The sequence below is a fragment of the Alexandromys fortis genome, unplaced genomic scaffold, assembly GCF_014885135.2.
Source record: "Alexandromys fortis isolate MF-2015 unplaced genomic scaffold, M_Fortis_MF-2015_v1.1 scaffold_122, whole genome shotgun sequence".
Classification (NCBI taxonomy): Eukaryota; Metazoa; Chordata; class Mammalia; order Rodentia; family Cricetidae; genus Alexandromys; species Alexandromys fortis.
The window spans coordinates 891,361-904,536 of NW_026068004.1; the positions used below are offsets into that span (position 1 = coordinate 891,361).

The following is a 13,176-nucleotide window of genomic DNA, read 5'->3' on the forward strand; positions in this document are numbered from 1 at the left end:
GGGCAGAGCGCTTCTGCTGACAGCGACTTTCCGTCAGTGGCCTGTCTCTCTTGGAGGCAGCTGTCAATCACAGGCCAGCCCGCGCTCCCGGGGGAGTTCATTGTGCCCGCAGACAGTTGTGGAATAACTGCTCCTAGGCGTCGGAGCAGCAGATGGAGTGTATCTGTCAATCATTGTCACTAATTATTAACTTCTGTCACTCAGAGCAAGGCAACATCTCGGCGCCTGATCCGCTGTGATTTGATCTGCCACGCCACCTCGGAGACAGTCGGAGCAACCCTTCATTCCGGTCACACTCTCAGCACTTTGCTGGGTCAGCCGCTGTGACTCAGTGCTGCGCCCCAGACCGGGCTGATGGCACGTGGCTGTACACACGCGCCTCGGCTTCCAGGAGGCAAAGCCACCGCGAGAGGCCTCCTGGGGGCCCACGCCAGGGGCGCCGGTGCCTACTCGTTAATTATTAAAGGAGGGCGTTTTTATCTTGTCCGCTGGCAGAATCGAGGCTAAAATAGAAGAAAGAGACCAATTTAGAGGGTTTTCTTCTCTTTGCTCCACCCGGGGACCAGTGATTATCACTCAAGTTCACATTGATTATATTCCTATGATCTCTTCTCAACCTTGTGATTTGGGAGCTGGCGATGTCAGCCTGAATAATTAATTAAGGCATCCGTGTAGCTCGCTTTGCAAACAGGAGCTATAACCTGAGTGGATCTTTGCTATGGATTGGGAGGTGGGAGACTTGGGTTCAGAGAGCCTCTTCATGACAAGACTGGGGAGGGGGCTCAGGGATCTTCAAGCCCAGCATCCCCCAGAGAGCCCACTGCTCTAATCCCTGAAGATCACACAATCAAAATAAGTGCATCACGTCCCAGGCTGAGTAGGTCGGGGTGCCATAGCGCTGTGCCAACTGCCCTCTGCTAGGGGGTTTGGGGAGATGCCTGAGACTCCTGTAAGGGGCTGAAAGTATGGCCACCTACTCTGAAGTCCCTCTGGGCACCCTAGTACGCACCGCTTTCCCTCTCTGGGAAATGATCTCTGCTCATGAACAAAACTAGGATAATTACAGACGCTCCTTCCAGGACTGGGGTAGAGCGCTTACACAGCATGAACAAAGCCCTAACTCTCCCCAGCATCATAGACACTGGGTGTGGAGGTGCGCCTGTAATCCTAGCACTTAGGAGGTGGAGGCAAGAAGACCAGCAGTTCAAGGTCAACCCTAGCTACGTAGTGAGTTCAGCGCCAATCTGGGATGTGTGTGTGTGTGTGTGTGTGTGTGTGTGTGTGTGTGTGTGTACATATATGTGAGACTTTGCCTCAAAAAAAAAATCAAAACCAGAACTTCCTTCAATCAAAACCTTGCCTGGCTCTTGCCTGGCACAGTTAACACTCTCTTGGTGGGGATGCATCCATTATCCATTCATGCCAAGTGAGAGTTGGATTTTAAGAAGCATGAGAAACCTGCTATGAGCCTACAGACCTGGCTGTCATTTCCATAACTACCCATCTGGGACCTGCTTGGGTAAACTGATGCAGCCTGGGGGTGAGCACACATGGGCTGTGTGTGTGAGGTGATGCCCCTTAGCTGGATCTCTGTCAAAGCAGCCACGCTCTCTGACAAACTGGGGTTCTATTCCCATTTGCTTTGCGTACCTTTTCTTCACGGAAGGTGCTCTAGGGTGGTCCAGCCAGCACTTGGTTAGAAACTAAGCCAAAGTCCAGAGCTGGAAATCAGAGTCTGACTGCATTTGAAAGCACACCCCGCTGTGTGCAATACCTGCCAGGGATGCTCTAGGCCACCCAAGATGAGAACCCCACCAGACTCCCTGCCCTGCTGCAATTCCCATGACTACACTAACCTTGCCCTGCCTTGCTGCAGTCCCCAAGACCATACAGAGTGCTTATGCGACACCGTGGGATCCTTTGTTGTCTAAACCAGTCTGGTCCTGTCTGAACTGGTCTAAACCAGTCTGGACCAGTCGAGACTGGTCTAAACCAGTCTGAACCAATTTGATCTGGTCTGAACCAGTGGTGACCGTTCTGGTCTGGTCTGAACCTGTTCTGGTCCAGTCTGCACCAGTTGAGACTGGTCTAAACCAGTCTAGACCAGTCTGGTCTGGTTGGGACCAGTCTAAACTGGTCTGGTCTGGTCTGGACCCTTCGAAACCAATCTAAACTGATCTGGTCCAGTCTGAATCAGTCGAGATCCGTCCAGACTGGTCTGGTCCAGTCTAAGCCAGTCGTGACCAGTCTGGTCCGGTCTGGAATGGTTGAGAATGGTTTAAATCATTCTGGTCTGGTCTTCACCGGTCGAGACTGGTCTGTTCTGGTCTGAACCAGTTGAGACCAGTCTGGTCCTGTCAGAACCAGTCGAGACAAGTCTGGTCTGGTCTGGACTGATTGAGAAGAGTCTGGTCTGGACCTGTCACGACTGGATCAGACCGGACCAGACCAGTTTAGACCTGTCTCGACCAGTCCAGACTAGACAAGACCGGTCACAACTGGTTTAGACTAGACCCTTGTCTCTGCGGAGCTGCTGTCTCCCCATTATCCCTCTTTCTCTACTTGGGCTCTTGCAATTTCTCCAGTGTATCAGCTTCATGGCAGTCAGATACCCCAGGTGACAGCCAGAGCTTCGAGGCACGGTGAGAGGAGACAAGAGAAAGATAACAGACAGCTGCCTGCTGCCTCTTATGTCCTGGTCTCCAAAGTCAGGCAGCCTCATTTCCTCCAGTGTTTCTTAGTCAAAGCAATGGCAGAGGTCGAGGGACAGACTCCCATGTCAAGAAAAGCAGGACTCAGGTACCTGTTGGTGCAGCTGTCTTTGGAAGCCACAAGCCATGACACCTTCCCTGGCCATCCCCTGTAATCTAGAAGCCAGGCCGATACCAGCTCTAGGGAAGCCATAGGACTCCAGCTCTGGAGAGGATGAGAAACCAGGGGCTCATTTGCAAGTCACACCTAGGACAGGCTGTCTGGAGTCCTGAGCAGGAGGAGTCTTATGAATACAGTGTTGCTACGGTGCCCAGCCTCCTCACACAATGGGTTCAATCACAGCAATGCCTTTCTTGGGCTGGTATTGACCTCACTGGCTCCTCGGGGAGAGTGAAGCCCTCCATTTTCTGGAATATGCCACCTCCCTCATTCCTTGAGGTCTGGCACATTCTGTTCCCTCTGTGAGGAGCATGCCCTGCCCTGCTCGCATGTTCTTGCTAACTCGGCTGAAACTTTAGGTTTCAACTTCCTTGCTACTTCCCTGGGAAGTCCGTCCCCAACTAACTCCCTCCCTGCGTCAAAGCTTCCAGTTGCCACTGTCCTATCACCCTGCATTTCTCCTTATAGCCTCTCCCACCAGTGTAACTAAATAATTCTCTTAAACGTCCCTGGAGTTTTTTTTTTTTTTTTTTTTTTTTTTTTTTTTTGAGATAGAGTCTCTAAAGTTCAGGCTGGCCTTGAGTCTACTGTGTAGGTGAGGGTGACCTTGAACTCTTAATCCTCCAGTCTCCTCCTCCCAAGCACGGGGATTTCAGTCGTGCTCTACCCTGCCCAGTTTCTTCAAGCTGGAATAGCTAGGGCTTTGTGCAAGCTGCCCAGACACTCGCTAACGAACCCACTCCTCCAGGCGATAGATATGGTAAGGTAACAGAGATCAGGACAATGGTCTGGGAAGGAATTTGCTTCTTGTAGTTCTTAGGAGATAGGGTGTCCCAGACTATACAGGGCCACATAGTGGAACACGGGCTCAGTTGAAAGAAAGAGAGTAGAAGGAAGAACACCGAAGTCTTAGGGTTTCTCTTGCTGTGAAGAGACGCCGTGACCACAGCAGCTCTTGTAAAGGAAAACCTTTACCTGAGGCTGATTCACAGTTCAGCGGTTCAGTCCGTTCTGTCATGGCAGGAGCCTAGCGGCGTGCAAGGAAGACACGATGCAGGAGAGGTAGCTGAGACTTCTGCATCTGGATCCAGGACAAGACAATGAGCCACCAGGTTTGGCTTAAGCATTTGAGACCTCAAAACTCACCCCCAGTGATGCACTTCCTCAAACAAGCCACACCTCCTAATAGTGCTGCCCCTATGAACCTATGGGGCTCATTTCATTCAGACTACAATGGGCCAGAGGCTTTATTCTGGTTTCGATGGGAGGAGACAGGCAAGACACATTTAAGCAAATTCAGGATTAGGGAGTTTAAACAATTACCACAGGCTCTGGGCTGTAGGGTGGACTCCATCTGCCCAGTCCTGGCCCAGGGGAAACTTAGAACAAGGCTTGGTGTTTGGGAGTTGGGTAAATGAAGCAGTTGGTGACCGGAGATCTCTGGACTGGTCGCTTTGTGCATAGAAGGTTATGCTCTCCAGGAGTTAGCTAGCCTGGAGGGGTGATGCCTACCCAGCATTAGCAAGGCTTCCAACATGGTAGTACTTTATGTAATGCCGAAAGGAGAAAGGCAAGGAGCTGGGGAGATGGCTCAGTCGGTAAAGCGCTTCCACACAAGCATGCGGAGCAGAGTTCAAACCATAGAAGCGGTATGTGAAAGAGTCAGGATGCGCTGATCACCCCAGCACTGGGGAGGCAGAGGCAGATGGCTCTCCAGGGCTCACTGGCTGGCCAGTCTACACTAATCGCTAAGTCTCCAGCCAGTGAGAGATTCTATCTCAAACACGGAGAACAGCACTTGAGGAACGATGCCCAAATCTGACCTCTAACCCCCACCCCAACACAAGTATACATACATACACACACACATACAAGGTGGGGGGAGTACAGATCTGACTAATCTAGTAGTGTATGTGGCATGCCACCCTTCCCTTCAGAGGCTACCTACCCTCCATGGGGCCTGGCAGGCTGTCTCACTGCTAAATCTTCAGGCCAGCTGAGAGTAACTGAGTTCTAGCATCACTGTGGTCACTGGCCTGGTCTCACAGTACAGCTCCATGCCACGTGGGCCCAGGGCTGCTGAAGGGGGGCCTGGAGTCGTTCCTTCCTTCCTCATGAGCTTCCTGCCCTTTACTTTGCCTCTTCAACTAGAGGGACGTGTGGAGCGTCCAGGCCTGTGTCCTGTGCATATATAAAGCCCTCCAGACTGGGTACCCAGACTGAGCGCTTCAGGCTGATGACGTTCAGTAGAACTCTCTAGGCTGGCGGCCATCTTCTGTGTTTTGTGCTATCTAATTCTGTAGCTAGTAGCTACATGGGGCTAAAGAGCATCTAAAATACAGCTGTACAAATAAGGGGCTAGTTCTAATTTCCCAGTTGTTTGCAGCACCTTCAATTTAAACGGGCCACGTGTAGCTCGTGACTACGGCCCTAGCCTCAGACCTGAGCATAGTTCTAAATCCTAAGGCACAAGGATGGCTTAGCTCAAGGACAACCTGTTCAAGAAGACAGGCTCACCTCTGTGCCTCCAGCCCCCACACGGGCCCTGACCATCTTTGAGCATCATTTAAAGATGAAGAAAGATAAAATTACAGGAGGGGAGCGCGGAGCCCTTCTCTCCTGATTGCTCCATTCAGTCTCATCTCTTCGGAAAATGATATTCAGGCTGCTCCTCTCGCTAAATAGTAGAAGGCTGGGGAACAGGGAGCCGGCATGAAGGAAACCACAGGCTTCTGCCCAGCATCTGCCCTCCCTCATCCCACACCTGCACAAAAAATTGCGGGGGGGGGGGGCATCCACCCCACCTCATCCTCTTCTTGTTCTTGATGGCCAGAATGGGGGCAGGGAGCCACACAGCAGGGGGCAAGAGGGTGAACACACCACAACCGGAGGAATCTGGAAACACCTGGAAGGGCACCAGCTGAATCTGGGGCTGATGGGGACTTCGAGCAGAACTAATGACCGGGTTCCACACCTCATTAGCTGGGTAGGATTCCTTCTACCCGTCCCTCACCCCCTCCCCACTACTGGGTGGAAAGAATTTTGCTAACAATGTTAAACTATTTGCCATTTCCAAAAGGGGGGAAAATCAATTAAAAAAAAGAGAGAGCGAAAGTAAAAATTAATTTCTTCATTCCTTGTACTGATCGTTTGAGATAGGATTCTCCCCGATGGGGATCTGGGGAAGAACACAGGTCCTAGGGCATTCGATAGAACATTCTCTCTGCAGTGATTAAGGTTGCATCTCCCACCACGTCCCTGAAAACGTGGCCTGGGACTCAGTACAACCTCCAGTTTCATGCAGTTCCCCTAACTTCACAGGAGGGAAACCCAAAATTCGGGGTGCTTGGCAGCAGTAGATAAACATACTTGCTTTACAAAATACAGGTGCATTTTGTCACTGGGTGTGATGGCCTAGGCCTGTAGTCCTAGCACCCGGGAGTCAGAGGCAGGGGAATCTCAAGTTCAAAGCCACCCTGGGCTATATAGAGAGACCCTTACAAAAAAAAATGCATTCTGCCTCTGCAGACCTTTCTGGATGAAGGCAGAGCCATGCTTCCTTTTTTCAGATTGATTTTTATTATCTTAAAATTATGTTTACATGTATATCTACACACAGGAACACAAATGTCAGCCGAGGCTGGAGGCATCAGACCCTCTGGGAGCTGGTGGTTCTGAGCCATCTGATGTGGACGCTGGAAACAGAACTTGGGGTCCTCTCCAAGAACACCAAGTGCTCTTAACTGCCAAGCCAGCTTCCCAGCCTCCCTCCCCTTGCTTCCTTCTAAGGAATCTGTCTGTGATGGCCAGTCATCATTGTCAACTTGACTAGATTTGGAATGACTTCGGAGACATGCCCCTGGGTATGTCTGTGAGGGCATTTCCAAGAGAGGTTTCACTGATGAGGACTCTAAATGTGGGTAGCCCTACCCCATGGGCTGAGCTCCCACCCAGGCTGAAGGACAAGGGGAAAGGACCATCGCTGAGCACTGATGTTCATCTCTCTTTCTGGACTGTACTGCGATGTGACCAACCACCTCATACCCCCGCCGCCAGAGCTAGAGCCCCCGTCACTGCCACGTCTTCTGCTCCACGATGGACTGCATCCCCCTAAACCGTGAGCCCAAATAAACCTCTCTTTCATAAGATTGTTTCGTCGGTGTTTAGTCACAGTGGTGAGAAAGATTACTAATGCAGAATGTCTCGGAAGCCAGAACGTGAACTCTGGACACAGCACACCTCCTGGTCCTTGCCCGATAGCTGCCCAGAAGCTTCTAGAAAGTTCCAAGTGCGCTCTCCTAACCTCAGACAACTCGGATCACTAACAACATTTCCAGTGGAGAAACTTTTATAAAATATTACAATCAATTCAATTGCATTAACACGCCTCTAAGTTCACGGTGGTAGAAAACACAATAGTTCTCTATTACATCAAGTGTCTGGTCAGATATATATCACACGTAACTGAAACCAGAGGCGCTGGGGGGGGACCCTGTTTATCCCAACTTAGCAAAAGGAATTATCTGACAGTGGGAAATGAAAAACTACTAATAAACATTACAGTTTATTGAAAAGTTTAAACAATGAGATTAAGGAAACTTCTGCAATATTAAGAAATGTATATTATCCTGCTTTACCTTTGCTTGGGGAATTCCTCAAGGATTTATTATTTTGTTAGGGCACCAAAAAGCCCGTGTTATGTTAAGGGATTCTGCTTCCTGCCTGCATTCCGCATGAATCTGGAATTAAGAGGCAATCTCTCTTCGGCACATTGTACTTCCCAAAATTAGGTTTAGTTTCTCGAGCAGAATTTGGAAGTCAGTGTTCTCCCGCACTCCATCCGGTACCCTTAGCCCATAATAATAAAAACTCTGGAGAAAAAAAGACCCTTCTTTGGCTGCCACTTTCACCGGTGGTTGCTCAATGCATGGACCTGAGAGTGGGGATGCCAGGAAGCTGTCTGCCCCCAAGACACAAGGCAAAGGACAGAAGCCAGGGCTGCTGTGGGCAATGGTGTGGCCTTTGGTCAGGGAGAATTGGGCTGAGTGGCCCTAACCTTCAGATGTTCCGCATTTCCTGGCGGCATTGTCCCTGACTCATCTCTCCATGTCACTCCTTAGTCCCCAACGGTAAACCCGCTCTTTCTCAGATATTAGACATTTCAGAAACAGTCTACAATGCTGTCGTGAGATCCAAAGTTCAGATGGGGAAAAACTGAGTTCTGATTTTCCCACTGTACATTGAGGTTACTGACAGCGGTAACTCAGCATCACTGCAGACTAAGAGGCACAAGCAAGGATGTCTCCAGCCTTCCTGGATGCTGAGACCTCAAACTCACCCCCTCTGAACACCCCCACCACCACATACACACACACACACACACACACACACACACACACACACACACACACACACCACCTCCACCATGCCGGATTCAAAGCTTAGGCCCTGAACAGCACTCACAGGAAATCCACTAACACCCTTGGGTTCCGGTAGAACTTGGGAAGGCTTGTGAGTGTCATGTTGAGGGAGGAAGAGGGACAGGGACAGGCCACGTCAGACAGTGCAAAGCATGCCACAGCTCGCTGCTCCCCCCCAGCCTACTGAAGATCCCACAGCTGACAAGTGGCCTTGGCTATTCTGCCACCCCAAGAACATCTTGTCTTCTTGGATTGTTTTCAGAATAGGATGAGGTGACCTACCTTGAGTCACCCATATGACCACCTCCAGGGAGGGCCAGCTGCAGGTGTGTGAAGGTGACCTCTGTCACATGTAGTCCATGGGATGTCACCGTTGCTGGGAGCTGAAGAGTTCTCTCTTCCACATTGCCTAATTGGGACCAGCAGAAGGCAAGTGTGTACAGGTCAGCATAGCCTGGCATCAGGTACAACTGGTCCCCAGATGGTCAGGAGCCACCTGGCAGATAGAAAAGACCGTAACAAACATCATTGTCTCGGACACACCAGACTCCTTGGGCAACCTCTCGAGATCTTAGTTTCCAAGGCCTCAGTATGTCCACTCTGCAAAGTGGGTACCGTTCTGCTTCCTCAAGGCACCGAGTAAATCTTCGCCAAGGCCAGCAGGTTTCATCGTCTCAGACTCCTTTCCTGTTCCAGAATTGCTTTGTCTCATTAACCTACTACCGCAGCTGTTTGCCACCCTCCCCCATCATCTCATTACCCAGAGACCCTGGGGGCAGCCGCCAGTCTCCAGCTCACTCTCAGCTGGAGAGGTGAGGGCAAAGCTCATTTCCCACAGGTTAGGACTGAGGACTTGCTTGCTTCCATTATGTTCATGTATGTTGGAAATTTCCCCAAATGCATTTTAATCTCCATCTGCCATTATAGGGAAATTTTCCCAATTTTTTTTGTTATTACATCTTGTCACTCTAGAATATAATGTTTAACCATCAACCCTCAAGACAAGCCTGTGCTTCAAACCCAAAAATCTCTCTCTTGGAAATTTATGCGTCGTAAGTTGCTAGGCTGATCACCCAAAATGGCTGGCGCGAGGATTTGGCTCCATTCTTTTGTTCTTGCCCCAACACAATAGAATGGTGCTCAGATCTGACTTTCCTCATACCTCCGTGAGGTCTCAAGGAAACCAGACTCCTGGTCTAAAGGAGGTCGTTATGCCACAAAGGACATCCCAGTGAAAGTCGCCCATCTCGCCGAATTGGAGGGAGAGCTGCCGAGGAAAGCCAGATACAACAGAAGCCACACGAGTTAATGGCACTCGGCACGAAGACATTTGTCCTTGGCTGTGCAGTCATAATTCATGTGTAACAGAAATCCTGTAACAGTGGGGATTTCAAAGGCAGCATGACCTGCATCTTGTGGGTGGTTGGGGCGTGCTGTGCAGAGGGCAGAGTCTAAAAGCAGCCGTGCCTCTCTTCTTGAACAGTAGGGAAGAGCCTGCCGACCCACGGAATCGCCCAGTGAAGGAAACAGTGTTCTATCTCCATTGCTGTACAGCTGTTCTTCATGGCCTCCAGTGTGGTAGGAATTGGTGTACTATTTCACAGATGGGAAAACCGAGGCTCTGTGATGAACCAATGTGTCAGAGGCCACACGGAATCACAGCAGTGGGTTCATACTCAGATCTGTGTACCTTTAAATCTCTTTCCGTGTAGATTAGATCCATGTATGTCTCTCTTAGTGTCCTCATTGTTGTCTAGGTTCTCTGGGATTGTGATTTGTGAACTGGTTTTCTTTGCTTTATGTCTAAAAACCACTTATGAATGAGTACATGTGATAATGGTCTTTCTGGATCTGGGTTACCTCACTCAATATGATGTTTTCTAGCTCCATCCATTTGCCCTCAAATTTCAAAATGTGTTTTTTTTTCTGCTGTGTAGTACTCCATTGTGTAAATGTACCACATTTTCCATATCCATTCTTCAGTCAAGGGGCATTTAGGTTGTTTCCAGGTTCTGGCTATGACAAACAAAGCTGCTATGAACATAGTTAAGCACATGTCCTTGTGGCACAATTGAGCATCCTTTGGATATATACCCAAAAGTGCTATTACTGGGTCTTGAGGAAAGTTCTTTCCTAATTTTCTCTGTCTCTGTTTCTCTCCACCCCTGTCTGTCTCTCTGTCTCTGTCTATATCTCTGTGTGTCTCTGTGTCTCTCTCTTCAGTATAGCACAAAGAGCTTATTCCACCAAGCATTCCCTTTCTTGATATACTACTGCCTCATCACAGACCCAAAACCAACAGGTCTCCCCAACCGTGGCCTGACCCCTCCAAAACTTGGGTCAAGATAAACCTTCCTTCTTTTCAAGTTGATTTTCTCAAACATTTGTTACACTTACAGAAAGCTGACTAACATACCATACATTTCTTTCTTTGAGGAAAGAAAGAAAACCCTTCCTAGGATAAGGGTATTTCCCTAACACAAGATTTATGCCCATTAAGGGCCAAAGCAGAGGCCAGACACCATTGTGTGGCGGTGTTTTGTCTGTGCTCTAACAAATGAAGCTTGTCTGGAGATCAGAGGGTGGAGCTAGCCACTAGTTAACCGTAGAGGTCAGGCAGCGGTGGCACACACCTCTAATCCTAGCACTTGGATCTCTTGCCTTTGATCCCAGCACTTGGGAGGCACAGGTCTTTAACCCCAGCACTAGGGAGGTGGAGACGGGAAATGATATGGCTGGGCAGAGAGAGGAATATAAGGCTGGTGGAGACAGGAGCTTGCCCCCTTTCAGGCTAGAAAGTTGGGGAGGTAAGAAGTGGCTCTGGCTTGCTCCTTTGTCTCTCTGATCTTTCAGCATTTACCCCGATATCTGACTCCGGGTTTTTATTATGAAGACCAATTAGAATTCACGTTACACCATTGAGCATATGCAAAGCTAGGGAAAAGCCAGAGCTTTCACACATTGCAGATGGCCATAGAAAGCGTTTTGAGAGAAGCTCTGGTACTTTCCCCAGGAACCTGTGCATACATCTTGCAACTCAACACTTGTACTCCTCCTCACTATTTTCCCAAGAGGAAGGAAGAAATGCATCCATAAAAGACTCGCACACAGTGCTCCCAACATTGTCATTAGTACTACCCAGAAACCGCAAAGGATTCGGGCATCTGGTCCTCGAGGCCTGAGCAATCACCTAGGACTGGGGAAGTCACAGTCCCTCGAGAGGAACTTGTACTAATATTAAAACTAAACAGCCATGCAGCTAAACCACCTTCCAAATACTTAAACTTGCACCCTTAGTCCGGCAATGTCACCCACCTTTCCCACAGACACTTCATCTCGCAGTGGGCAACGGTTAATACGTCATAAAGGTAGGAGGGGACTAGTTGGGGGCGGTGATTATCCGAAGGAGAGGGAGGCAGACGAGTACAGCAGGCTGAGCAAGTTCACAACACATCTCATACACAGATGAAACCATCAAAAACCAAACTTAAAAATTAGTTAATTAATTCAGGCATCTGTCTGTCTGTCTGTCTGTCTGTCTGTCTGTCCATGGTGTGTTTTTAGTCAGCTCACACTATTAAAAACAAAAGATAGCAGACCAGGTAGCTCAGATAACCAATATTCATCTTAGTAATTCTAGAGGCTGGGAAATCCCAGCTCCAGAAGGTCACATGGTCAGGCTGTGCGGGCTCTGCTCCTGAGCTGCTGGGGGCCACCTTCTCGGTGTCTTACGTGATGAGGAAACCCAGCAGGGGAGTGATTTCTTTTCCATGGAGTTCTAGAATATGTCAAACTAATCCATTGGGAGGAAAGAACTGAGCTGCGGTTGACTGAGGTGAAGGGGTGAAGGTGAAGACTGTGCGAGGAGGAAGCCCCAAGGAACTTTCTAGAAGGATGTGACTACTGCATAACCAGAATGGGGACTAATTTATCAGGTCACACAGAATAGCATACTTAAGTTTGTATGTTGAATTAGGTGCTAATTTTACTTGGATGAGAAGTACTGATAACAGGGTTGGAGAGATGGCTCAGAGATTAAGAGCACTGGCTGCTCTTTCAATGTTCTGAGTCAATTCCCAGCAACCACAGGGTGGCTCACAGCTCTCTATAACAGGATCTGAAGCCCTCTTCTGGCATGCAGGTGTACATGCAGGGCAGTCATATACATAAAATATAAATAAAAAATTTTTAAAAAATCACCAATTTCTTTGCCAGGTAGTGGTGGCACATGCCTTTAATCCCAGCACTTGAGAGGCAGAGGCAAGCAGATCTCAGTGAGTTCAAGGCCAGCCTTGTCTACAAAGCAAGTTCCAGAACAGCCAGGACTGTTACACAGAGAAACCCTGTCTTGGAAAAAAAAAAAAAAAAGCAAAAGTACTGAATACAGGGCCGGTGAGATGGTTCAGAGGGAAAAGGCACCTGCCACCAAGCCTGATGACCTGAATTCAATTCCCAGGACCTACGTGGTGGAAGGAGAGAACCATCTCCTGACAAGAGCTTCATGGCATACATGTACACACATCGGCACACATGCACACCCACACACACATATATACACACACACAAGCACACCCATATACACATAAATAAATGTGTTTTTTTTTAAATCTTGCAGAGTACTAAAAGTAGGCATTGAACTCTACCTAAAGATACACACGCTGAAATTTTCACAGATAGAATTTACGGAGGCCTCCAGTTCACTTTGAAACGCATCAAAAACTGAAGACCACTTCGGGGTGGATGAAAGGCAGGACGGATTCTAGTTACATAATTAAAACAACTAGGGCAGAACGCAGATCGCGCCAGCTAGGTGCAGGATGTGGGCCGTGCCCGTGCAACTCTTTCCTCTTTTCTGCAAATTTTCCATAATAAAATGCTAGAGGGT

General features: G+C 49.0%; 1 long non-coding RNA gene across 2 annotated transcripts in view; it reads right to left on the bottom strand.

Moving 5' to 3' along the window:
* Nucleotides 1-6: 6 nt before the first annotated feature.
* LOC126513056 (uncharacterized) overlaps nt 7-13,176 on the bottom strand; it is a 36,387-nt gene continuing 23,217 nt past the window's right edge. For both annotated transcript variants that reach the window (XR_007595242.1, XR_007595243.1), the window contains exons 3-5: nt 8,574-8,787; nt 3,847-3,952; nt 7-503 (exon numbers count right to left, since the gene is read on the bottom strand). This is a non-coding gene — a long non-coding RNA (uncharacterized lncRNA). The remainder of the gene's footprint in view (nt 504-3,846; nt 3,953-8,573; nt 8,788-13,176) is intronic.